Source organism: Triticum dicoccoides, chromosome 2B, assembly GCF_002162155.2.
Source record: "Triticum dicoccoides isolate Atlit2015 ecotype Zavitan chromosome 2B, WEW_v2.0, whole genome shotgun sequence".
Lineage (NCBI taxonomy): Eukaryota > Viridiplantae > Streptophyta > Magnoliopsida > Poales > Poaceae > Triticum > Triticum dicoccoides.
In genome coordinates, this window is record NC_041383.1 from 297373262 (window position 1) to 297399768 (window position 26507).

The window sequence follows — 26507 nt, forward strand, 5'->3', positions numbered from 1 at the left end:
AATGTCAGCTCCATTCTAAGAAGCGTGTGCATATCCTCGCATCATGAAATTTTATAGCATTCTGATCATATTTTCTACATGTTTCTTACTCATCTCTCTTTTAGAAAACTAGTTGACCCGTTGCGCCAAATGGCGCAGAGACCTGCTGAAGACATGTTGTCGATGAAAATAATTTCATGCTGCAAGAACCTTGAACTAAGTCATGCTATTTTTTAAACATGTTTATTACATTGTTAAATAATAGTCTGGGAAAAGGGAAACTTTACATGATATGCATATGTTCAGTTTGAAAATATGGGCACTATGATGAGAGAGTAAAATTGGCATGGTTGTATTTTTTTAGCAAGTTTGGAAACATGGTTATCATGATGAGAAATCTGGCCATGCATTTTTTTCCTGCAAATAAAGAGGGGAAAAGATAAGAAACCTAAGAAAAAATATGTCTTTGTTGTGCATATACGGAGATATAGGGATCAGGAGATATTAGGATAGCCCATATGTTATTTAGCCCAACCCACATAGAGCGATGCATGTGGTCCGTAAGGAGCTGAATATAAAGCGGCAGGGGGCGAGCCAGCGAAGACTGTCTATCCCCTTCCTTTCTTTTTCAGTTCGTCAGCTGGGTAACAAAATGGCGCAGAGAGCAATCTGAACATATACACATATCCTAGGTGCGAAGAGTATCTTAACCACGGCTCTGGTTTTAGCTGAAACTTGCTTTTCTAGATATAGCAGTACATAAAAACACAATGAACATCTGAATAAGAATTTATTCTTCTGAAATTAATATGGCATTGGGACAGAAAAAAATCCTATACGTCCGGGTCGTACAGACCCGATCGTGAGACCCACTCCAGCGCTCGCCAACTGCCCGTCCGAATCTTAATGCAACAGGCGTCTCCTTCCCGCTTTCCTGTTTCACTCCTTATCTCCTCCAACGCCCCCAAAATCCAGCCGCTGGTCATGCTATTCTCGCCACCGCCTGACGGCATCGCGGCAGCCGTGCGGCACGTCATCCCTGATGTACCACCACGGGCTAACCATCTATCTGCTCCATCACGCGCGAAGTCAGCCATGGCGACGAACTGCACGGTACCTCGGAGCTGGCACAACGGCTATCCATCCGGCATCCTGGTGACGCTACGTAGTCGGCCATGGAAACAAACTCCAGCCCATCCATCACGCGATTGATCCCCTTTATTGTCGAGGGCATGGATGTGAAGATCAATGTGTGATGTATAGGTCCAGCAATAAGTTTTGTAACAGCCTGTGTGGTATCTTTCTCTACTACTTCTTTCAACCATCATGGATAGGTGAGGCCCTGAGGGTTTTCAGTAACAAAAATGTGAACTGTTGTGGTCCAAAACTGAACCATGTATATTGGCATAAGGGTATTGATTGGCCTCAAATCCTTTGTTGGCTGGGTGCCACTCTGTCGCTGCCATTTACTTGTTGGAACATAAAAATGACTATATCCTTTTGTTCTGTAACTATATGCTTGCTTTGTTACCTGACAATTGGCCAACATGTATTGTCAAACCTTATGAATTTGTCTCTGACAAGCCTGGAATGTTCATGCCAAATTGTTGACAACATACCAGGGAAATTGCAAAGAAAATAGTGGACAACAACAAATGTCACAGCTCATTTATCCCAAGAGTATAGAGTAGGCCACATCTTATAGGGGAACAAAATTCAGAAGAAAAATAAACATGAACTGCCATTTTTTCAGTTTTTTACATCACACACCAACAATTTGGCATGAACAGTCCAGAATGACTCTGAAAGATGATCCGAAATGACTGAATATGTTGCCAATACAACAATGTCATTTAGAGCTCCTGAATGAATAAAATGTCCAATGATACTTATGTTTTTCTCAATATAATGGAAAGCAACAACACACAAGTTATATGTTTGAGGATGGTAAAACTATTTTCAGAAATGGACATGTATGTGAGCTCGTTAAATCAGCATATAGGTAATTAGGCATACATGCTTGTAGGCCTTATTCTTGGCAGATGAAGATTCCTTTTTATCAGAAGAAAAATGAAAAAAGCATCAACTATCCTACTTGTGTTCCTGATTGTTTGGTCTCGTTGAGTGAAACAAATCTCAGGGACATTTCTACATAGCACTGAATCTTGATAGATACAGACATGCACAACAACAAACTTTAATTTGGTTCTTGTCTTCCTCTTGCCATCCTGCTGATCAACTACCTTTTGGTTCTTCCATGCTCTGTCAATGTATAAGATAATAATTTCAGTACAAGCATATCTAGCAGAATAAATGGTTCGAGTTTCAATCTGGATTTGCAAACAGTGAAGGGGGAACGAGGCTGGGGCGACCACCGCGCCCGGCACCATTGGCGGCAAGGCTCCTAGGGGAAAGTGGTGCGGGTGCGCCGTGCCGTCAGGCGGTGGCGAGAATGGCATGACCAACGGCTGGATTTTGGGTGCGTTGGAGGAGATAAGGAGTGAAACAGGGAAGCGGGGAAGGAGACGCCTGTTGCATTAAGATTCGCATGGACAGTTGGCGAGCGCTGGAGTGGGTCTCACGATCGGATCCGTACGACTCGGTAGTATAGGATTTATTTCCGCATGGGACTGCTATGGACCATGATGGACATTTATGGTGACACAGTTTTCAGAAATCTTTTTCATTCTCATAGTGAATCTTAGGGAAAATGGACTTTCAATCAACTTCATTGTGGATCTTAGGGAAAAAACTCCTATGCCACTAATTTGAAATCCTATTATACAACACCGACAAGTGCGACCATGTTTTCATCAAAACAATATTACTAATTCTTTTGGTTGCAATGAAACACCGAAAACTTGGCTCGAGTACATTTGAAATTTAACATTGTCGGCTATTACATACTTGTAAAATTACATACTCATATATCAAGCTTTCAAAGCATAAGTATTTTTCAGGTCTGGACAGATTCAAGCGACTGAAAGAATATTATCCTATTTAGTTAAAATTAAATAGACTAATCTTCTATCAGATTTACATGGGCCTTAGGGTATAGAACAAACTTACAGTTGGATAGTAATTCGTGAAAACAGAGTAACCAGTGATAATCAAATCCATTACTGCATCAAGGTCCTTTTTCACATGATCATGCCATAAAGGCATTCCGGATTTGCAGAAGAAAGGTAGGAAACTCCTACAAAGCAGCAAGCAAAACACCCAGATTCAGAGCAGCTGGGAACGAATAAATTCAGAAATAGATAATTAGTAAACATTGAGATCGCACGTGTTCTACTGCTACCTGCCTTCTCTTGTTAAGTAACTCATTCAAAGACAGATAGTAGCTCCCTGATTAGTAGGTGGTGGTGTTCTAGATGCTCGTCCCTTCTCACCTTGGGCTCTCTGAATAAGTGATTATGTATTACCAAATCCAATGATGGCTAGCTCCATGAAGATCATACCTGTACCACTGCAAGCAAGCAAGCCAGCTGTTAGATCTATTTGTCCATATAAGATAGGAGTAGGAATGCATGCATATCCTGCTATATGTCATTCAAAATTTCATTTTTCTAATATGCTAGCCTGCTAATTGCATTGGGACAAATTTGTAGAAGAAGCTAATCAGGGCATCTCCAATGCAAGAGTGCTTGTTCGGCGCTTAAGCAATAAAAAGTAATAATAACGGAATTAGCATCGATCTATCAGCCTGCTTAAGTGAGTTTCGTAGTGGAGTGTTCCTTGCAGTTCAGGAGCACACCACGGATTCTTGGTCATTTAAATAAAGAGCTTTTTCTCACTTACTCTATTATAATGTGATTGCTAGATCATGTACTAAGTGTGTTGAAAAGAGAAGTTATTTTGCAGTCAAAATAAAAAAACACGAGTAATCCAAACCAAACCAAGATCTGAGGTGGTGACGAACACTCACCTCAACCTTGTCGAGCTTGCCCTAATTCAGAACCTTGAAAAGGGTGAATCCAGCGGGCGTCTCGAACAACATCAACATCTCCAACGAAGCAGCAACTCAACTCACCTAGATAAAAGCACACCACACAACGAAATCAAAACAAAGACCAAAAATTGCAAAGACATGAGAAATGATCAGCATGGCAATATTGTTCAGCAGTCAAATAGTGCAAAAATGATACATTGAGAAATCTATATTGGCCTATAACACATGAATATTCCAATGTTTGTCCTGGGACTGCATTGACCACAATACAAAAAACATTGAATAAATTTGACACATCTTGTCAGTGGAATAAATTTAGAACATATTGTACAATAAATTTGACACATCTCGTCAGTGGAATAACGTTCGAAGTTATTGTACGCCTTTTGTTATGTGTCCATCATAGTTCAATGCATCACAATAGGTTTCATTTGCTATCATATTTAGTTTTATTAACCATTGCGGATTGTATCATGTTGCATGCAGTACACCATAGACTCCGACGCACAACAATGAAATGTGTGATTAACCATAGAGGATGATAATAATAATAAACAGAAACATTATTCACAAGAAAAGGAAAGAGTGTCCAACATTGCAAATAAAAGATAGACCAGACAGAAAATCAAAAGCTTGTAGACATAAACACAAATAGTTAGTACCCAGACCTTAGGATCGGAAATGACTTAGATTTATTTTTTTCCTTAGATTGCAAGGAGCATATCATTAGATTACTTAGTACTGCTCATAAAAAAGGTCCAAGTGCAAGTACTCACAGGCCTGCAGGCAACCAATAGTGTCTCTAGCTGTACTCCTCGGTGAATCCGGACATTGGGCAGGTTGTCGATGGACGCCCTCGGCATATGCTGTTGGTGCCCTCAATCTCGATGAGTCCACTGCATTCACCCGACCATCAATATTTTGCATCAAATATCAGAGAATCCTATAAATACATATATCAGGAAGCTGTTCTAAGAGTATAGTAACATAATCCAATAATTAATATATTGACAACACTATTGCTTGAAGGGTCCAATCAGAAGCTCCTAATTATTTTAGTCTGCCAGGCAATCTCTATGTACTACAATCTTCAACCATGTTCTGTAACCAACTTATTCACTGATAATGAGAAGGAATAACTATCTGAGTAGCTGAGGAGGGCAGCGAGTAGGATGGCTTGTATACACTAAAATCCCTGAAGCTGCATCATACATGTCCCTGAAGCTGCAATGCCAATGATTTGTTGTGATACGGTTCCTGAAATTTATGATACGATATAAAATCATTTTGAGTAGTAGGCATCCACACCATAACTGAATCAATCAGCAAGCAAAAGTCACACTCCAATTTTGAAGCGTACAAAATCCGAGCTCTGAGGCTGAACTTATTTAGAAACTTAATAACTAAACTATATATGTGAGCTAGTAACCTCTCCCATACACTGAATAGGAAATACTGTTAGTAAAAGGAGACAACAAGACAACCAATATGCCCAAGTACCAGAGAATGAAATAACCCAAATAAACTGTAAAAGATGAGGAAAAACTACAGAAAAAAAGAAAAAAGAATGATGACTTCAACAAATTGTAGGGAGGACAGAAGCAGTCTCAAATTATTTATGCTTTCTGAGTTGAATTACTACTTCCAAAGAAAATGGCAAAGCTGGCTGTAGGAAGGAACACCCAAAACATGACAATAAAAGGGCCAAGCTAGCTGTAAGAAGAAGGAGCTCACAGGCAAGATGCAACCAGAAGTGAATAGGGAGTCCGACAGCTTATTTTCATCTCCTCCCATGCTGCTCCTCCATGGTTCGCCTCCTCCCATGACGGTGCCCGACGGAATTGGCCGGTCAGAATTTGCTATTCAACCATTTCTCTTCTTCTTTGTAGTTCTAATTGAATATGGTACAATGATTTATCCACTATTTTAATCTTATATTGGAGCCTAAACGTACATGGAGCGTTTCATTTACATTCACCTTTGATTCTCCATATAGTTGATGTGTTCTCCAATAAAATAAACGATTTGGCTTTTTTATCATTATGGTTTGTGATTACATGACTATAGAAATCACAAGTAACTTTTATATCAATTTCCATGATTTTAATCGCCTTGTGGCGCAGTGGCAATGTTTCATGACTACCGCTCTAGCATTGAATCGATGCAAGTTAATTGATATTATTTTGTAAAAATAGCTAGATATGGTTATCAAAATAATATCCAACTCCAAGTGGATATGTCGTCTTTGCAATAGCCCAGTGAAACAAGAAGCATGAAAAAAACTAAATAAGAATACAATCTAGAGTATATTATATAACGTATTACTCTTGGGCATGTATATAACATTAAATCTGAAACGTTAGACCTTTGCCAGGTGACTTCCATCTGAACACAAAGATATGCAAATGTAGAAGTACCATAAGAATAATGACTCTTTAGAAGTACCAGAATAATAATGGCCCCATATACCAGGAAAGCAAATAGATGTGATGATTTACTGTTTATTGGCTGATTATCTACTTTTCAACAGTTTCAGTGTGGATTGTCAGCAAAACAGAGATGAACTCTGCTGTTATATATACTCCTGCACGAGCCCCTGTACCCCACCGCACTGAATTGCTCCATCCAATAGTTTCATTTGACTTGTGCCCACGTTCAAAGCTGCAGTGATCTTTTTTCATTGGCTCCAGCGCCCCAATCTAAAGTAAACAATAATTTCCTGCAATGGATAGGGAAATGATTAATTACAGGAGCAAAATATGGACAAAAAAGCACACAATTAACAATCAACCATATAGAGTGACAGATCCAATAATGTTATGTGTCAAGCAAACAAGCGATCACTAACAATATTTTGCTCAAGTTGTGGAGTTTCCAGCTCTTAAATTCAAAAACTCACATCCTTTCGCCCAGTCCCACAGCTGTTGCAGCAGCACTCCGCCTCCGTCCTCCTATGCTCCACCATGAGAACCTCCTCCTCCGGTCCTCGTCCCAGCCTCTTCCTTCTTGGCCGACAGCCGCTGCCCACTCTCGCCCCCTCTCCATGACTCCTTCAGCTGCTACCGCATCTGATCCTCGCCCTCGCCTGCTTGATACGCTGCATCACCCAAAACATGGCAAGAAAAGGGCCAAGCTGGCTGTAAGAAGAAGGAGCTCACGGGCAAGATGCAACCACAAGTGAACAGGGAGTCCGGCGGCTTATCTTTATCTCCTCCCGTGCTGCTCCTCGATGGTTCGCCTCCTCCCATGACGGCGCCCGACAGAATTGGCCGGTCAGTATCGGCGGCAGAGTCAAGCTGTCTTCCTCGCTGGCTTTGTATTCCCCATCTTTCTCGGTGTTGACCACTCAGGTAACTCCAGAGAAGAGGAGACAGGGAATTGAAGGGGAGAAGGAGGGCCACGGTGGTGGTCGAGAGCAGGAGAGGACGAGAGACGTGAATGTCTCGCACCGGCCGGAGACCCTCTCCCGCCCGCCGTCGCACCTCCCTCTCCTCTTTCCTCTCGCGTTCTCCCTCCTCTCTTTCTTTCTCTCTCCTGCAGGGACCGGTCCATGGCGAATCGAGCATCCCCGCCATCGCTTTTTGCCGGAGATGCCCGCCGCCGCCGCTGCCAAAGATGACCGCCACCACGCCCGCACGCCTCGGATCCAGCCGGATCCCCTACTCTTCGACCCCAGCGAGAAGACCTGGCGGCGGCTGATGAGGGAGGAGGGAGTGGTGATGCGCTGCGCTGTGGGGGTCGAGGGGAAAGAGAGTTAGGTTTGCACTGTGGGGGCCGAAGTGTGCCAGCAAATGAGCGAGGCGCACGAGGCGAGTGGGGAAAGGGCAGTTTCACCCAGTAAAGTTTCACCTAGCCAATCGAAAGGGACCCCGAGCCCATCAGTTATGGACCTCAAAAATCAACCGCGAGGTGAAATCAGCGGTAAGGATCCGACAGACCTGGCTGCTCGGTTGACCAGATTCAACGCGATTGAATGACCAGGAACATCCTGATTCGGGGGAGCTCCGAGGAGGAGGGTCGGCTAGGCTTCTTTTATGTTTAAATAAGGTTAAACGATAGAAGACTTCCTCCATTGGGATCGTATTCGAGGAAAATATCTTGCCGGAATTCTCTGTGCTCCAATGCTGATGTAAGTACCTGTTGTATATCACTATATTTTTACATCAAATTAGTTGTAGCAAAATGTTAAAGGCGCCAATGTTGATTTTTGTAAGGAAAACTGCCTGGTAGTTTTGCATACTGAGCTGCATGAATGTACTATCTCATATCACGCACATTATTGAATTGTAGTGCTTCTCTGGTTGCCCATTCATTCATTGTGTCAATGTTACTTTTGTACTACCTTATCTGGCTGATGATAGCTGTGCCATATTGTCTTAATTTGGTGTAGGCTAGTTGCCCAAACGTTCGTTGTGTCAATGTTGCTTTCCTATTATATGACTTGGCCAATGATAGCAATGCTAGTGTGTTAATTTTGTGCAGGCTGCTGAAGATAAGAAGACAAACTCTGAAAATAGCAAGGCAACCCCATTATTTTTTTCCAGTAAATCTAGGCCAGGTAATATGGCAATAACTCATGATTAATCTTTTTGGTTCTGGTCCTAATTTATTTTATGATGTAGTGGTCGAGACACTCTCCACTATCAATAATACAAGCCTGCCAAAATCGCCATCTGAATATGTTAAGTATCCTCTATCTCGAATGCAATGGAATAAATGTATGTTTGTGAACCAATTAATGGCTGAAGCAATGATGGAAATGGTGGATGAATCAGAGGTGCAGAGTTGTGCGACACAACAATTGATCAATGTTTTCAGAGACAGTGTAGCAAAGCAGAAAAAACTTGCCCACATGCTTGTGGGTGTCATCTGTGCTGAGGTTGTAGATTGTGATGTTGTAGATGGTTAGGTTCTGCTCATTTATTTGCACTGGCATCAATCTTTGATTGCCCAGTGGATGTAATTTCCTGTAACATATGCTGGATGTGCAACGTTATTCCCTATATGCCGTACCTTTGCTTGATCGGTTTTGGTCCTGTGCATAATTGCTCGTCGTAATGGGCTCAAATTATCTAATTTGGCCTAAAGACGTATACGAACTTTAGTGGGCCCATTAAGTTAATGGGCCGTAACTAGGCCGAAAGTTAATGGCCGGCCCTCTTACATGCCGGGTCGTCAACAGGCCGACATCGAAGCGGGCAACAGGTGGCCCCAATTTATTTCACAGGCCGTTACTAAGTTTGGGCTACATATGGCCCAACTATACTTTAGGCCTTTAGCAGGCCGAAAGAGACAGCGGGCTTGTACTGGACCATGAAGACCATGGGCCGCTAAGAGGCTGAAAGTCAGGTCGTATTGTAAATGGCCCAACTGTGTTGTGGGCCTTTAGCAGGCCGAAAGAGAAACCGGGCTGGTATTGGACCATGAAGGGTATGGGCCGTTAAAAGGTCAAAACTAAGGTCCGACTGCAAATGGCCCAACTCATTTATGGTCCATCAACAGGCCGAAAGGGACACATGGCCGGGAATTGGACCAACACTTAAATGGGTCGCTAAAAGGCCAAAACTTAGGTCCGACTACCAATGGCCCAACTGATTTATGGGCCGTCAACAGGATGAAAGTGACACCGGGCCAGAAATTGGCTCAACACTTAAATGGGCCGCTAAAAGGCCGAAACTCAGGTCCGACAACAAATGGCACATCAGATTTATGGGCCGTCAACAGGCTGAAAGACACACCGGGCCAGAAATTAGCCCAACATTTAAATGGGTCGCTAAAAGGCCAAAAGATGTACATCCTGAAAATTGGCCCATCCAATAAATGGGACGTTAATAGGCCAAAATCTCACCGGGCCGATATTGAGCCCAAATATATACAGGGCTGTTAACGGGCTCGAACTGATGATGGGCTGCAATGGTGTCAAATCTTTAACGGGCTGTTGACGGGCCGAATTGGCACATCTCGTATGGGCCGTGGGCTTAAATGGACCTGACACAAGTAGGCCTTATATGGGCTGGCCTGCTAATTTTTATTGGGATGACCTTTTCACAGGAATGGGCCTCTATTGGGCCGTGCCATGTGTCGACGTATCATAGGTGCCTTCCGTCCAATGAGTGCATGACATCTGTCCCAACGATGAGCCGACACGTGTTTCCTCCAGCCAATGATGATTTTAAACATGGAAAATCCCCATTGGTCGGGGCTGTTAATGGGTTATCGGATTCAAAACCCGACCCGATAGCTTAACGGCGTTCCGTTACGGTGGATGCCCCGTGTCGGTCACCCTTGACGAAAGCACTTCTGTGACACGCGATTTATCGTCATGGAAGTGGACACTTCCGTGATGATAATTTTGGTAATGTCATGGAACACTTGTACGACAACACAGGTATGACTATCTTGATTCTGTCATAAATTTATCATGGATGTACATGCATGACAAAAAAACGTGACCTACTGTGACGAACACGTATCATCACAGAAGTGTATGTTTTTTGTAGTGCATGATGCACCCAACATTAGCTTGACACAATGCATCAGCATGATAACAGTGCTTTCAGGTTTTGGCGCTTATTTGAGAAGGTGATGACACAACATAAAAGTAAAAAGATAGTCCCTTCGCAGAGGGAAGCAGTGATCTGTAGAGCTACCAGAGCTCAAGTTTTGAAAACAGAGGTAAATGAAATTTTGAAACATGCAGCCTTCTTGTTTACTTCGTGACCATTAGTTATCAATATCTTCCATGCTAAACAAATTAGTAGCTGTTCAAAAGTGGTAAAGTAAAGGTTTTTGCTCCATCGGAGTTTTTCTTTGATTATTGACAAGTTCTTTTTGCAATTTGGGACTGGGAATCCCTATTACCGCTCTTTTCTCGTGCAATGGTGAGTGAATAAACACCCAACCTGAGAATAACCCACTTAGTATGGAAGATACCAACTACCTCATGTCGCTCTATGAACAATCCAGGCACACGAAAATGATATTTATTTGAAGTTTTTTAGAGGTGGCACATGCAAATTTACTTAGGATGGCAGGGTAATACTGCTTATAGGTAGGTATGGTGGACTATCTGGAATAACTTGGGTTTTAGGTTTTTGATGTACAACCAGAGTTCCCACTCAGTATAGGCGAAGGCTAGCAAATAGGTTGAGAAGCGGCTTGTTAGAGAGCAACATGGTCCTGAACATGTATTATGCATAAGTAACATTGGATACTATCATGAGTAGGATATGAACACAAAGAACATAAATATCATAGAAGATATGTTTGTTTTGATTCAACTACATGCATGAACATGTGCCAAGTCAAGCCACTCGAACATTCAGAGGAGGATGACATATCATCATACTACATCACAATCATTTTAACACAATGTTGACATCCAAGACAAATCATTATCCACTCCTAGCTACTTATGCATGGCATGAGAAACTATATTCTCTAATTGTCATTGCAAACATGTTCGATCATAATGGGCTGAATCGTGGATACTAGGTTAAAAATATTTATAAAAACCGAACAAGCCGAGGTCATTCCCGTTTCTCTCTGCCACGGCTAGTTCATCGAATATCGTCATTATTGCCTTTCACTTGCATGACCGAACGATTTAAAAATGATAATAGTGCAAGAGTGTCATCGACTAAGCTGGAATCTGCAAACAATTTATTCAAAAGGAGAAGACAAGGTAATATGGTCTCTTTGTCAGATCAATCAATAATGCAAACGAGAGCCACTCAACATTTTCACCGTGGTCTTCTCCTCGTTATGACTCAATAATAAGAAAAGAAATTCAGAGAAACACACCGAAATATTTTTGGAGTTTTTGGTTTTTTCGTAAACAGGCAAATGAAAAGACAAAAGAAAAAACGAGAAAAACTATTTACACGGGAAAGCTTCCAACAAGTAAAAGAAGAACAAGGAAATCTTTTGGGGTTTTATTTTTTAGTGCTACAACAATTTGAACTAGGAAGAAAAAACAAAAAGAAGCAAGAAACATATTTTTTGGATTGTCTCAAAGTTTTAACATGGATGATACAATGAAAAAGTATGAACAACGACAACTGGAATGAAATGTGTGAGCATGAATGTAATGTTGGTGGAAATACGTACTCCCCCAAGCCTAGGCTTTTGGCCTAACTTGGTAATCACTTGTTGTATTAGTCGTGAGGTCCAACGTCGAAGTGCTGGGGAGCGGGTACCTGAGGGTTCCACTGTTGAGGCTCCTCCTGTGCTACAGCGAGGTTGTTTCGGTAAGCGATAATGTTCTCAGGCATAATCTTGTATCCGCCCATGGCAACATGATGAAAGAAAGGAGGTGCATGCAATGGAATAATATCACGAGTTTTCTCACTAAAAACTATGTTATAAGGAATATCAATATCAGGGTAATCAGCAGCAATAAACTGGTGGTCCTCCATAGCTGCTCTATCTAAGTAAACCTTGGGCAAACTATGGTCATGTTGGCGTATCTGCACGTTAAAGTGAGTTGCCAAGCGAGTAGTGTAAATGCCCCCATGTATTTTACCCTTGGATATGTTAAGGTGGAGGTGACGTGCCACAATAGCTCCCAAGCTATAAATGTTGTCACCATAAAGTGCGCGACACAAAACAACAATGTCTGGGGCGCTAAGTGCACCCACCTTCTCTCTAGCAAGTAAGCATTTTGCAATTAATAGGGTAAAATAATGTACAGTAGGAAAATGCAAGCTAGCAGCGAAGACACTCGATACTCCTCTCTTATCCCCCACCGTCAGAGTATTGTAAAAACCCTCAAACTCCACGGGCCTAGGCTCTACCAAATCACCATCAGATGGAAGCATGCATATGTTAGAAAATTCAGTAAGTGGTATCTGATGGCTTTCAACATATACATTAAATGACACCTCAGGGGGATTATTCCTAGAATGGAAATGAAAGTTTTGCACAAAGGAATTTGTGAGGAGATGATACTGTTCGCATTCAGCTGCAATGAAGTCGGTGAGGCCGGCATTAGCAACATATTGTGTGAATTCTTGAAGGATTCCAGACCTTCCATGAACGGATTATGCGGCCATTCGCACAGCCATAACTCCGCCAACCTCCAAGTGTGGAGATCATTTTTAGATGACTCCCCCAAAACTCCCTTGGAGTTCTTCTTGGAAGCAAACTTCCTAAAGAAACTCATCTTTTTCCTATGAACAAAATTCTGAAATTTTTAGTCCACAAAATTTTTCTCAACAAAACTTCATAAGATTGTAAGCAACTACTCATAGGGATGTATAGAGGCCATAGCAAGCATTCAAACTACTTAGAACTCTAAGAATTCAACATGCAAGCTCATCTACAGCAGCACCAAGAGTAGCTAATTATTGAAAATATATAACACTAAAACGAAAACTAATTGGACATATGGAGGAGTCACATACCAAGAAACAATTCCCCGAAACGGTTTCGGAAACTGAGCTTCGAGCAAAGAGTTCGAAATCCACGGTTTCGGGAGTAAGAACACGGGAGAGAGAGAGCAATGGCGATTTTTTGGATGAATGTGGTGATGTGGGATGAAGAAGTAAGTGAGGGGTCCCATGTGGGGACCACAACCCACCAGGGCGCGCCTCTGGGTCCTGGCGCGCCCAGGTGGGTTGTGCCCAACTGGTGCACCTCCCTCTGGTATTATTTTCACCAAAAAAATCTAAAATATTCAGAAAAAATCATATTAAATTTTGAGAGCATTCTGAGAACTCTTATTTTTGGGTCATTTTTTATTGCATGGAAAACTCAAAAAATAGACAAAGCATGTCATTTTATTTTATTTAACTAAGAAAAGCAAGGAAGAAAAGCTAGGGATAGAAGGTAGTGCTCACTAAATTCATCAATGTCATACCTCTCACAAATGATCCATTAGTAAGGTTGATCAAGTCTTATTAACAACCACTTTTGATTAGCATGAAACCAAAGAACTTTCATGAATCACTAAGTTACCTCAACGGGGACATGATTGTCCCCAACAATAATCATTTCATATTTCTTTTTAACAATAGGTGGAGGTAGTTGAAAACTTCCAATAGTGATAGTCGAAGATTTTTCAATAACATTAATACCATTCACTTGGAATTGTTTCTTTGGAAAGTGCACCGTATGCTCATAAGCATTAATATGAAAAGATACCTTGCTTTTATTGCAATCAATAACATCCCCGGCAGTATTCAAGAAGGGTCTACCAAGGATAATCGAGATGTTGTCGTCCTCGGGCATCCCAAGTATAAAAAAGTCAGCCAGAATAGTAACATTAGCAAATACAATGGGCACATCCTCACAAAAACCGGGAGGTGTGGAAGTTGATTTGTCGGCCATTTCCAAAGATATTTTAGTATGTGTGAGTTTATTCAAATCAAGTGTTTTATATAAAGAGAAAGGCATAACACTAACACCAGCACCTGGATATCCAAGTTTATTAGGTACTCCATCTTTAAAGTATAATTAGCAAGCATAGGGGAGATTTCAGCTTTCGGTATTTTTCTCTTATTGGTGATGATGTCTTTAATGTACTTTGCATAGGGAGGCATTTTTAAGATATCAGTCAAGCGAGTACACAAAAACACTAGCCTAATCATTTTAGCAAAGCACTAAAATTCTTCATCATCTTTCTTTTTAGTTGTCTTAGGTGGAAAGGGCATAGGCTTTTGAACCCATGGTTCTCTTTCCTTACCGTGTTTTCTAGAAACAAAATCTCTCTTATCATATATTTTATTCTTGGGTTGTGGGTTATCAAGATCAACAGCTGGTTCGATCTCAACATCATTGTATGGTTCTTTGTTATTTGTTTGAGTGTCTTCATGAACCTCATCATTATCTTTTGCATTATCAGAAGGTGAGTGTTCACTACCAGGTTGAGTTTCAGCATCAGAGGTAGAAACTTCATTATTATTATCAGGAGGTTTGTCTATTTCAGGTTCAATAGAGGCATGCAAAGTCCTATCATTTTTCTTTTTCTTTTTCTTTTCAAAAGGACTAGGTGCATCAGTGTTAATTCTTTGAAAGTCTTGCTCAATTCTCTTTGGGTGCCCCTCAGGATAAAGTGGTTCCCGAGTCATTTTACCTCCTCTAGTTGCTACTATAATAGCAAAGTCACTTATATTATTGTTCATTTCATCAAGCAACTCTCTTTGAGATTTAGCAACTTGTTCTAATTGAGTTTGAACCATAGAGGCATGCTTTCCTACACCTCTAACATAATTTTATTTTCTAAATAACAAGTCACTGAAGCGAGCAATCATATCAGAGTTGTATTTCAATTGCTTCATAACATTTGCATTGAAGTGAACTTGCTTTCTAATGTAATTGTCAAACTCATAAATGCATTGGCTAGGATGTCTATTACGAGGATTATCACTGACACTGAATTTCATTAAAGATGTTACCTCTAGCACCTGAGGTGGTGGTGGTGCTTCAAGCCCATGTATTTCTTCAATAGGTGGTAAATTTTTAACATCCTCTGCTTTAGTACCTTTTTCCTTCATAGATTTCTTTGCCTCTAGCATATCTTCGGGGATGAGATATAAGATACCCGTCTTCTTCGGAGTGGGTTTAATCGGTATTGTAGGAGGAGTCCAATCATCATAATTTTTCAATATGTTATTCAATAATTCTTCAGCATGCCCAATAGTTCGTTCCCTGAAAACACAACCAGCACAACTATCTAGGAAATCCCTAGAAGCATCTGTTAGTCCTTTATAGAAGATACCAAGTATTTCATTTTTCTTAAGAGGATTATCAGGGAAAGCATTAAGCAATTGGAGAAGCCTCCCCCAAGCTTGTGGGAGACTCTCTTCTTCAATTTGCACAAAGTTAAATATTTCCTGAAAGGTAGCTTGTTTCTTATGAGCAGGGAAATATTTTTTAGGGAAGTAATAAATCATATCCTGGGGATTACGCACACAACGAGGAGCAAGAGTATTGTACCAAGCTTTAGCATAACCCTTTAATGAGAATGGAAATAATTTGAGGATAGAGTAATAGCGAATCTGCTCATCATGAACAAAAAGGGTGGCTATGTCATTTAACTTAGTAAGATGTGCCACAACAGTTTCATTTTCATAACCATGAAAAGGATCAGATTCAACCAAAGTAATTAACTCTGGGTCGACAGAGAATTCATAATCCTTATCATCAAAAAAGATAGGTGAAGTAGCAAACTTAGGATCACATTTCATTTGAGCATTCAGAGATCTTTCTTTATACTTGCATAATAATTTTTCTAGATCATCTCTATCCTTACAAGAAAGAATATCTCTAGTTGCCGCCTCACTCATAGCATAACCTTCCGGTACCTTTGGCAATTCATATCTAGGAGGGTTAGTTCTAGTAGGTGTCTCAAGATTTTCAGTTTCAAGCTCATCATCATATTCAGCAATATCATGTTGTCATATTCTAGCAATTTATTCATCGAGAAATTCACCTAGTGGCACATCATCATCAAGCAAGGTACTAGCATCATCATGAGTAGCATTCATAGCGGATGTAGCATAATCAACAACTTGCGACATATCAGAATTAATAACATGTGGTGGTGTTGCAAGTTTATTTATAATAGAAGGTGAATCTAAAGCAGAGATGGATGGCAGTTCCTTACCTCCCTTCGTCTTAGAGGGAAAAATCTTAGTCTTAGCATCCTTCAGATTCTTCATAGTGATAATATGATAATAATCCCAAGTGACTCAACAAATATAGCTATGCTCCCCGGCAACGGCGACAGAAAAAGGTCTTGAAAACCCGCAAGTATAGGGATCACAACAGTTTTCGAGGGTAGAGTATTCAACCCAAATTTATAGATTCGACACAAGGGGAGCCAAAGAACATTTGCAAGTATTAGCAGCTGAGTTGTCAATTCAAGCACACCTAGAGATTAATTATCTGCAGGAAAGTGATCCATACCATAGTAATATGATAGTTTTGGTAACAGTGACAACATCAACATTAACGGTAACAGTGATAGCAGTAGTTTTGTAGCAGTAACGATAGCAGTAGCAGCAGTAATAACTTAGCAAGAACAATATAAGGTAAATTCATGTGCATTGGATTGGTGATTCGTTGGATGATATTCATCATGAGATAGTCATAACCTAGGGCGAGACGGCACAAGCTCCAATTCATAAATATAATGTAGGCATGTATTCTGTAAATAGTCATACGTGCTTATGGAAAGAACTTGCATGACATATTTTTTCCTACCCTCCCATGGTAGTGGGGTCCCACTAGAAACTAAGGGAAATTAAGGCCTCCTTCTAATAGAGAACCGGAACAGAGCATTAACACACGGTGAATACATGAACCTCAAACTACAGACATCACCGGGAGTGGTCGCGACTATTGTCACTCTAGGGTTGCCGGATCATAACACGTAGTAGGTGACTATAACTTGCAAGATCCGATCTAGAACATGGATATAATGGTGATAACATAAACGGTTCAGATATGAAATCATGGCTCCCGGGACAAAAGTGACAAGCATTAAGCATGGCAAAGTCATAGCAACATCAATCTCAGAACATAATGGATACTAGGGATCATGCCCTAACAAAACTAACTCGATTACATGATGAATCTCATCCAACTCCTCACCGACCACTTAGCCTACGAAGGAACTACTCACTCCCGGTGGGGAGCATCATGGAATTGGTGATGGAGAAGTGTTGGTGATGACGAAGATCGAAGATCCCCCTCTTAGGAGCCCCAAACAGACTCCAGATGTTGCCTCCCGATGAAGAACAGGAGACGGCGGCGGCTCCGTCTCGTGAAACGCGATAGTTCTTTCTCCTTGATTTTTTTCTAGAAAAATAGGACCTGGTGGGGACAACCCACCTGGGCGCGCTTGGAGGGGGTGGGGCGCCCTTGTGGGTTGTGCCCACCCAGGTGCCCTTCTCCGGTGGTTCTAGGATCTAGATATTCTCTTTTATTGGATAAAAAATCCTTGTACTTTTCGTTCCATACCGAGAACTTCTATTTCTGCAGAAAAACAACACCTAGTTTTGCCGAAAACAACGTCAGTCCGGGTTAGTTTCATTCAAATCATGCAAATTAGAGTCCAAAACAAGAGGAAAAGTGTTAGAAAAGTAGATATGACAGCGCACGGATAGCGATCCTCCGACACAGCGGCAAGGAAGCAAGCTTCTCCAAGGACATACACCAAGGCCAATCCAAGTGAGAGATCTTTGGAAAATCAAAGAACGGATCAAGAATACCAAGACCAACCAGAAGGAGAAGATTTAGCTAAGGGAGAAACCTCCCTTGCCGGGCAGGCGAGCCTAGCCATTTTGAGGTCTCCCAGAAGACGAAGCGGATACGCCCCGGCAAGCCTGCCGGGGCCAGCGGAGATCCACTCTCCCGCCAAGACTCCACCGCTCCACCACATCGCAACGCAAGTAACCATGCGGTGTCGAGCCCTCATGTGGCTAAGTGGATGTCACTTAGTGTGTGCCAGTCATTTGGAGAGAAGATCATCAATGTGCGACACCCGTCTAGACACGTGTCACACAGGCAGATATAAGATGACTAGGACGATACGTCAAGGCTTGCCGGGCTACACCCAAGACATGACATACATCGGTGCATTTAATGTGTTTTGTCCAAGCTGCGAGAGTTAGGTATGATAGCACTGTTGGCTATCTATTCAGTGGATAATGACCATTTCGCCATTTTGGTAACCTCTTGGCCTATAAAAGGAAGGCCATGGAGACAATAGAAAAGATTCGGACCCTCTTGAATCCTTACGCACGTAGCTTCTCTTCCCAAGGCAACCTTGCCAGACTCGAGCACACCACAACACTACGGTCCCTCCATCGATCCACCAAAGCAAGAGTAGGGTTTTATGCCTCGCGGCGTCCGAAAATGGGTAAAACAATCGGTGTCACCTCTGCCGTGCTGCTCTGCTATGTTTGCTCTTTGTTCAATGTGACTGCCCCTACTGAACCACAAGGGGCCAGATGGCCCCATAGTTGACTGTGGGAGGCCGGCAAAGGGGCAATCAGGGTGCCCCCCGTCCTCCTCGACCCCGAGTACCACGACCCCAAGAGCTGTGGTAATTCCGCTGAGTTGACATCGGATTGACTGGTCATCATAACCACTGCGCATGCAGCATCCCCTCGGCACATTTCCGCGCACTGCTTGGGGCCTAACCAAACGTGCCCGGCGACATGTATGGCTCAAGCTCGGGGGCTTCTGTCGGGGTACACAAACAGGGGTGTATGTTTCCCCCTGACTTGTGCACAGATAGCGAGCCTCTAACACGACGGCTAGGAAACAAGCTTCACCAAGCACACACACCAAGGCCAAGCCAAGTGAGAGGTCTATGAGAAATCAATGGGAGGATCAAGAATAACAAGGCCAACTAGAAGGACAAGATTTCACTAAGGGAGACACCTCCCATGACGGGCAGGCGAGCCTGGCTAGGTCGAGGCCTCCCTGAAGACGAAGCAGATACGCCCCGGCAGGCCTGCCGGGTCCAGCGGAGCTCCACTCACTCGCCAAGACTCCACCGCACCACCGCATCGCAATGCAAGTCACCAATCAATGCGGCGTCGAGCCCGCGGGAGGCTAAGTGGTTGTCACTTAGCGCGTGGCAGTCATTTGGAGAGAAGATTATCAATGTGTGACACCCATTCATACGTGTGTCACACATGCAGATAGAAGATGATCAAAATGACGCGGCAATGCTTTCCGGGCTACACCCGCGACATGAAATACATCGGTGCATTTAATGCTTGCTATCCTAACTGCCAGTGTTATTTATGATTACACAATTGGCTATCTAATTAGTGCATAATTACCATTTTTTCGTTGTGGTAACCCCTTTGCCTATAAAAGGAGGGCCATGGCGACTGAGGGAGTCCTGGATTAGGGGGTGTCCGGATGGCCAGACTATGACCTTTGGCCGGACTCCCGGACTATGAAGATACAAGATTGAAGACTTCGTCCCGTGTCCGGATGGGACTTTCCTTGGCGTGGAAGGCAAGCTTGGCGATATGATATGAAGATCTCCTCCCGTTGTAACCGACTCTATGTAACCCTAGCCCTCTCTGATGTCTATATAAACCGGAGAGTTTTAGTCCGTAGGACGAACAACAATCATACCATAGGCTAGCTTCTAGGGTTTAGCCTCTTTGATCTCGTGGTAGATCTACTCTTGTACTACCCATATCATCAATATTAATCAAGCAGGAGTAGGGTTTTACCTCCATCGAGAGGGACCGAACTTGGGTAAAAACATCGTGTCCCTTGTCTCCTGTTACCATCCGCCTAGACGCACAGTTCGGGAACCCCTACCCGAGATCCGCCGGTTTTGACACCGACATTGGTGCTTTCATTGAGAGTTCCTCTGTGTCGTCACCTTTAGGCCCGATGGCTCCTTCGATCATCAACAACGACGTGGTCCAGGACGAGACTTTTCTCCCCGGACAGATCTTCGTATTTGGGGGTTTCACACTACGGGCCAATTCACTTGGCCATCTGGAGCAGATCGAAAGCTACGCCCCTGGCCATCAGGTCAGATTTGGGAGTTTGAACTACACGGCTGACATCCGTGGAGACTTGATCTTCGACGGATTCGAGCCACAGCCAAGTGTGCCGCACTGTCTCGATGGGTATGATCTAGCTCTGCCACCGAACAGTGCCCTTGAGGCCGCACCAGCGTCTGCTCCGACCCTTAGCTCGGAGCTGACTTCGCCGATCGAGGACGAGTGGCTGGACACCGCCTCGGGGGCTATGATCTCTACGGCGATTGAGCCGAACACAATCCCTGTCCTTTGCAAAGCCCGTGACTCCGAGGTGCCGGACTCCGAACCTCCCGCACCCCTGCCAATCAAATCCGATTGGGTGCCGGTTATGGAGTCCACTGTCACGGACATCTTTCAGCACTCGCCCTTGGGCGACATCCTGAATTTACTAAAGTCTCTCTCTTTATCAGGAGAGCCCTAGCCGGACTGTGGCCAGGAAGGTTGGGATACAGACGACAAAGAAATTCAACGCCCACCCACCACCCACTTTGTAGCCTCTGTCGATGATTTAACCGACATACTCGACTTCGACTCCGAAGACATCGACGGTATGGACGACGATGCAGGAGACATCCAAGAACCAACGCCTACAGGGCACTGGAAGGCCACCTCGTCATACGACATATACATGGTGGACACCCCAAAAGATGGGAATGGCAATGGAACAGCGGAGGATGACCCCTCCAAGAAACAGCCCAAGCGCCGGCGTCAGCGGCGCCGCTCTAAATCCCGCCACAGCAAAAACGGCGATTCCGGCACGGGAGATAATAACACCCCGGATAGTGCCGAAGACAACCCCCTCCAGCAGGATTCAGCACAGGAGGAGGGAGAAGCCAGCCCTCATGATAGAGCGACAGACAGAGAGGTAGAGGGCGATAATTATATGCCTCCCTCCGAAGATGAAGCAAGCCTCGACGACAACGTATTTGTCATGCCCGAGGATCCCGTCGAACAAGAGCGTTTCAAACGCAGGCTTATGGCCACAGCAAGCAGCCTCAAGAAAAAGCAGCAACAGCTTAGAGCTGACCAAGACTTGCTAGCGGACAGATGGACCGAAGTCCTTGCAGCCGAAGAGTATAAACTCGATCGCCCCTCCAAGAGCTACCCAAAACGCAGGCTGCTACCCCAATTAGAGGAGGAAGCACCCAAACCTACATCACCAGCGCATGACGCAGCCGACTGGCCACCTCGTGGCCGCGACAGAGAGGCCTCTAGGCCCTCCACTAAAGCCGCACCCCGGTGTCGCTCAAAAAGTACAAAGCCGCGGGGAAATGCGCCGGACTTGCGAGACATATTGGAGGACAAGGCAAGGCAAATAAGATCGATCTACAGATCGCGTGGGCGCCCCACGACACATGATGTTAGCCGTCACACCGGATACAAAAATTCCGGCCGGGCCGAACATAGTAGACAAAGCTCATTTGAGCTGCGTCGTGATATAGCCCAATATAGAGGCGCCGCACACCCACTATGCTTCACAGACGAAGTAATGGATCATCAAACCCCCGAGGGTTTCAAACACGTAAACATTGAATCATACGATGGCACAATAGATCCCGCGGTTTGGATCGAGGACTATCTCCTTCACATCCACATGGCCCACGGTGATGATCTACACGCCATCAAATACCTCCAACTCAAGCTTAAAGGACTAGCTCGGCATTGGCTCAACAGCTTGCCAGCAGAGTCAATTGGTTGTTGGGAAGACCTAGAAGCCGCATTCCTTGATAACTTCCAGGGCACATATGTGTGACCACCAGACGCTGATGACCTAAACCACATAATTCAGCAGCCAGATGAATCGGCCAGACAATTCTGGACATGGTTCTTAACCAAGAAAAATCAAATCGTTGACTGTCCGGATGCAGAGGCCCTTGCAGCCTTCAAACATAACATCTGCGATGAGTGGCTTGCCCGGCACCTAGGACAGGAAAAGCCGAAATCCATGGCAGCCCTCACATCACTCATGACCCGCTTCTGCGCGGGAGAGGACAGCTGGCTAGCTCGCAGTAACAACCTGACCAAAAACCCTGGTAGTTCGGATACCAAGGACAACAATGGCAGGTCGCATCGCAACGAGCACAAACGCGCATTAACGGCGATAATACCGAAGATACGGAAGTCAATGCCGGATTCAGAGGCTCTAAACCCGGTCAGCGGAAAAAGCCGTTCAAAAGAAATACTTAGGACTGGTCCAATTTGGACCGCATACTCGATCGCTTGTGCCAGATACATGGCACCCCCGAAAAACCAGCCAACCACACCTACAGGGATTATTGGGTATTCAAGCAGGCAGGCAAGTTAAGTGCCAAACACAACGACAAGGGGTTGTATAGCGATGATGAGGAGGAGCCCCGACCGCCGAACAATAGAGGACAGAAGGGCTTTTGTCACACCCTAGCTAGTTCATGCATTAGAGTGTTGCATCATGTCTATTTTTCTCAACAGAAATTTGAAATGGGGATGATAGAACCCCCAGCCCCCTCTGAAACCAACTAGGGTTTACTAAAAATATTCTCAATGAACCTGAAATGCCCTTCCAAAATGTCCATCATTTTTGTCTTGGTTCAGAACCTCTGCCAAAAGTGATGCACAGTTTTCTAGGTCATCCTAAGGTCTTTGAATTAAATCATAAGTATTTGAGTTTGGGCATTTAAATTATATAAATTATTTTAAATGCTCAAATATTTCCAAACTAAAATGTTCCATGCTGTATATATTCCAGCTAGTGGCCATGAGCAGTTTGGGAAATTTAGGAGTTGTCTAGGTATTTTTAATAAGTCCACAAACCTACAGGATAAATAAAAAAACAGGAAAATAGGAAAAACTTACCTGGCGCCACCTAGCAGGCCCACCTGCCAGCCCAGCCCAGCCACCGCTCCAGCGAGCTGCTTGGCTTGGCCAGGCAGGCAGGCAGCTGCTTGAACGCACTCACCGCGTTCCCAGGGGCCCAACGCACCTCACCACATGCCTCACCGTGCCCCGTAGCCTCGGGCTCGTCCTCACCCGACTCCGGCGACCGCCAAAGTCGTCGCCGGCGATGTCTCTGGCCACCCCGAGCTCAACCACCGCCACCAAGAGCTGCGGCTCGGTCCCAGCTACCTGTAGATGCTCTCCGCCGCCCATTTGGTCGCCGGAGTGCACAAAACCACTCTTGCCGCCGCGTTCGGCCTCGCCGGCGGCTAGACGCCGGCGTGTTTGACCTTGACTTTGACTAGGGTGGGTCCAGGTTGACTCCCCTGAGTCTATGACAAGTGGGGCCCCCTCTGCTAATTAACCCAGATTAGTTTAAACTAAATTAAGTTAGTATAATTAACTACTGACATGCGGGACCCACTGGTCAGTTTGACCTGGACCGTCCTGTTGACCTGCTGAGGTCAGCATGACATCATGCTGACGCAGTAATCCTTTTTTGGAATTAAAATAAATCCATAATGATTTATAAATTCCAGAAAATACCCCAAACTTCAAAAATTCATAGTAAATCAACCATAACTCCAAATGCAAAGTTTTATATATGAAAAATGATCAGAAAAATCCAATCTATCCATCTGTACTGGTTTCATGCATGTTTAAGCAAGCTAACCTGATGTTTAGAGCAGAACTGGATAAAGCACTTATAAGGGCCATGTATGAGTTTGAAACTTGAATCTTTGATTCAAAATGGTTCAAACCCATCTGGTTTTAGTTGCATTAGCCCAACACACTCATATTGCCATGTTCCATGCATGCATCATATTGTTGCATATTGTTTGGTAATGTTGTGTATCGGTGCTCTTTGCGGCAGGTTCTGCCTCCGAGGAGTACCACGATTACCCTAACGAAGAACAATATCAGTGCATCGACCCATCAGGCAAGCAACCAACCATTTGATCATATCGATACAATCCCATGTTCTCGCTCCTGCTCTCTTTTACTGCATTAAGACAACGCGTTTCAAACTGCTGTGTGCTCTGGTAGTTGAACCCATTTCCTCTGCATGACCTGTCATTGTCACAGTAACTAGATGAAACCCACTAGCATGTGTAGGAGTTGTTTGAGCCATATGTATGTGTTGTTCCTACCTTGCTATGCCTGCTATGCTTAGAGTCATGTTAGGTCTGGTTCATCTGGGTGATGGGCTAGAGTGAAATGACCATGCCGGTAATGAGAGTGATGTGGTGAACACGATTTGGTAAAGGTATCGATGGAAGGCCATGTAGGAGTACATGGTGGGTTGTTTCATTGAAGCCGTCCTTAAGCACTGAGATTTGTATGTGTGATTTAAGAATCAGCTACTACCATGCATTGGGCCCGAAACCAATGGACCCTCTCGGCTTCTTATTCACCCTAGTCCTCTGTCCAGGAGTTGCAAGTAGTTTCTAGTGTTTGTAGCTACTGGAGGCCATGGGCAGCGCTGACCGTAGGGGTGGGCTGTGATGCGGTAGGTACGTGGCCGGGTGTACCGAATACCCGTTAGGTATCTCGGGAACCCTGTACACATCGTTCGGGGCCGTATGGGAAACCTCGGCCGGACTCCCTGCGGATGGAACCTGAATAGGCGATAAACCTGGATTAGAGACTTAGGTGTTTAGGTAGGTCATGGCCGACACCCACGTTGGGCTTCCGCTTGAAGGTTGCCGAGTACATGTCGTGTAAACGGCAGTAAGTGGTGAGAGCGTGTGTGAAGAAGTACACCCCTACAGGGTTAACATTATCTATTCGATTAGCCGCGTCTGCGGTAAAGGACTACTTGGTTGCCTATACAGTTCATAGACAAGTAAATGGATACTACTAAAAATCTCAAGATAAGCGTGAGTGCCGAGGATGGATCCTCCGTAGGATGACGGAGGTGGATCCTCGGTGGTGTATTGGAATGGTGAGTAGTGGACTCGTGTGCGCAAAACCATTTCAAGTTGGTGTATCGTAGGATAGCTTAGCCAAGAGTCAAAGCTGGCTTGCTGCAATAACCCCACCAACCCTTCTTGATAATGTGCATGTATGTAGGATCTGATGTAAGTCTTGCTGAGTACCTTTGTACTCATGTTGCTTTAATTTACATTTTTTAGAAGACGCTGCAACCCCTTCTGATGGGTTCTTCGTAGACATTGACATCGATGAGTAGACTGAGGCCCAGGTGGTGACCCTGAGCTTGTGAAGGACCATGTAGTATAGCCAGGCTTTCCAAGCCTCTTTTATTTTACTAGTTGTCTGTACTCAGACAAGTTACTTCTGCTGTTGGCTTGTATGTCTGTATGACTTGAATGTTGGGTCGTGTGACCCGTACTTGTGTGTATGCTATGTATGGCTCTCTGAGCCTTAAATAAAGTACTTGTGTTGTAGAGTCATGTTGTGATGCCTTGTTGTATTTGCACATATCGAGCATATTGTGTGTATGATTGAAATGCTTGGTATGTGTGGGATCTAACTATCTAGTTGTTTATTCTTAGTAGCCTCTCTTACCGGGAAATGTCTCCTAGTGTCTCCACTGAGCCTTGGTAGCTTGCTACTGCTCCGGAACACTTAGGCTGGCCGGCATGTGTCCTTCTTCGTTCTTGTGTCCGTCCCTTCGGGGAAATGTCACGCGATGGATACCGGAGTCCTGTTAGCCCGCTATAGCCCGGTTTACCGGAGTCCTGCTAGCCCAGTGCTACAGCCCGGATTCACTTGCTGATGACCGACACGTTTGATGCTGGGTCATGGATGCCTGTCCCTGTAGGTCTGTGCCACTTTGGGTTTACGACTAGCCATGTCAGCCCGGGCTCTTTACCATATGGATGCTAGCGACATTATCATATACGTGTGCCAAAAGGCGCAAACGGTCCCAGGCAATGGTATGGCGACACCCGTGGGAATACCGTGCGTGAGGCCGCAAAGTGATATGAGGTGTTACATGCTAGATCGATGTGGCATCGAGTCGGGGTCCTGACAGCGTTGGCATCAGAGCCGGACTGCCTGTAGGTTCTCCAAGCCAAACTGGTCGATGTTGAGTCTAGAAATGCTTTAGTTATATGTAGGGGAATTGTTTGTGGGATGGAATGTAAGGCTCTTTTTACTCCTCTATCTCATGA

General features: G+C 44.1%; 1 long non-coding RNA gene across 7 annotated transcripts; it reads right to left on the minus strand.

Moving 5' to 3' along the window:
• Positions 1-1789: 1789 nt before the first annotated feature.
• LOC119363573 lies at positions 1790-7727 on the minus strand. Of its 7 annotated transcripts, none has more exons than XR_005174086.1 (8): positions 6831-7725; positions 5666-6650; positions 5117-5188; positions 4708-4827; positions 3908-4012; positions 3281-3448; positions 3049-3175; positions 1790-2241 (listed from the first exon to the last, which is right to left on the minus strand). It is a non-coding gene; the product is annotated as an uncharacterized LOC119363573 (long non-coding RNA). The 7 variants fall into 7 exon arrangements; XR_005174084.1 differs by having other exon boundaries at positions 4708-4874; XR_005174085.1 differs by having other exon boundaries at positions 5072-5188.
• Positions 7728-26507: the final 18780 nt, after the last annotated feature.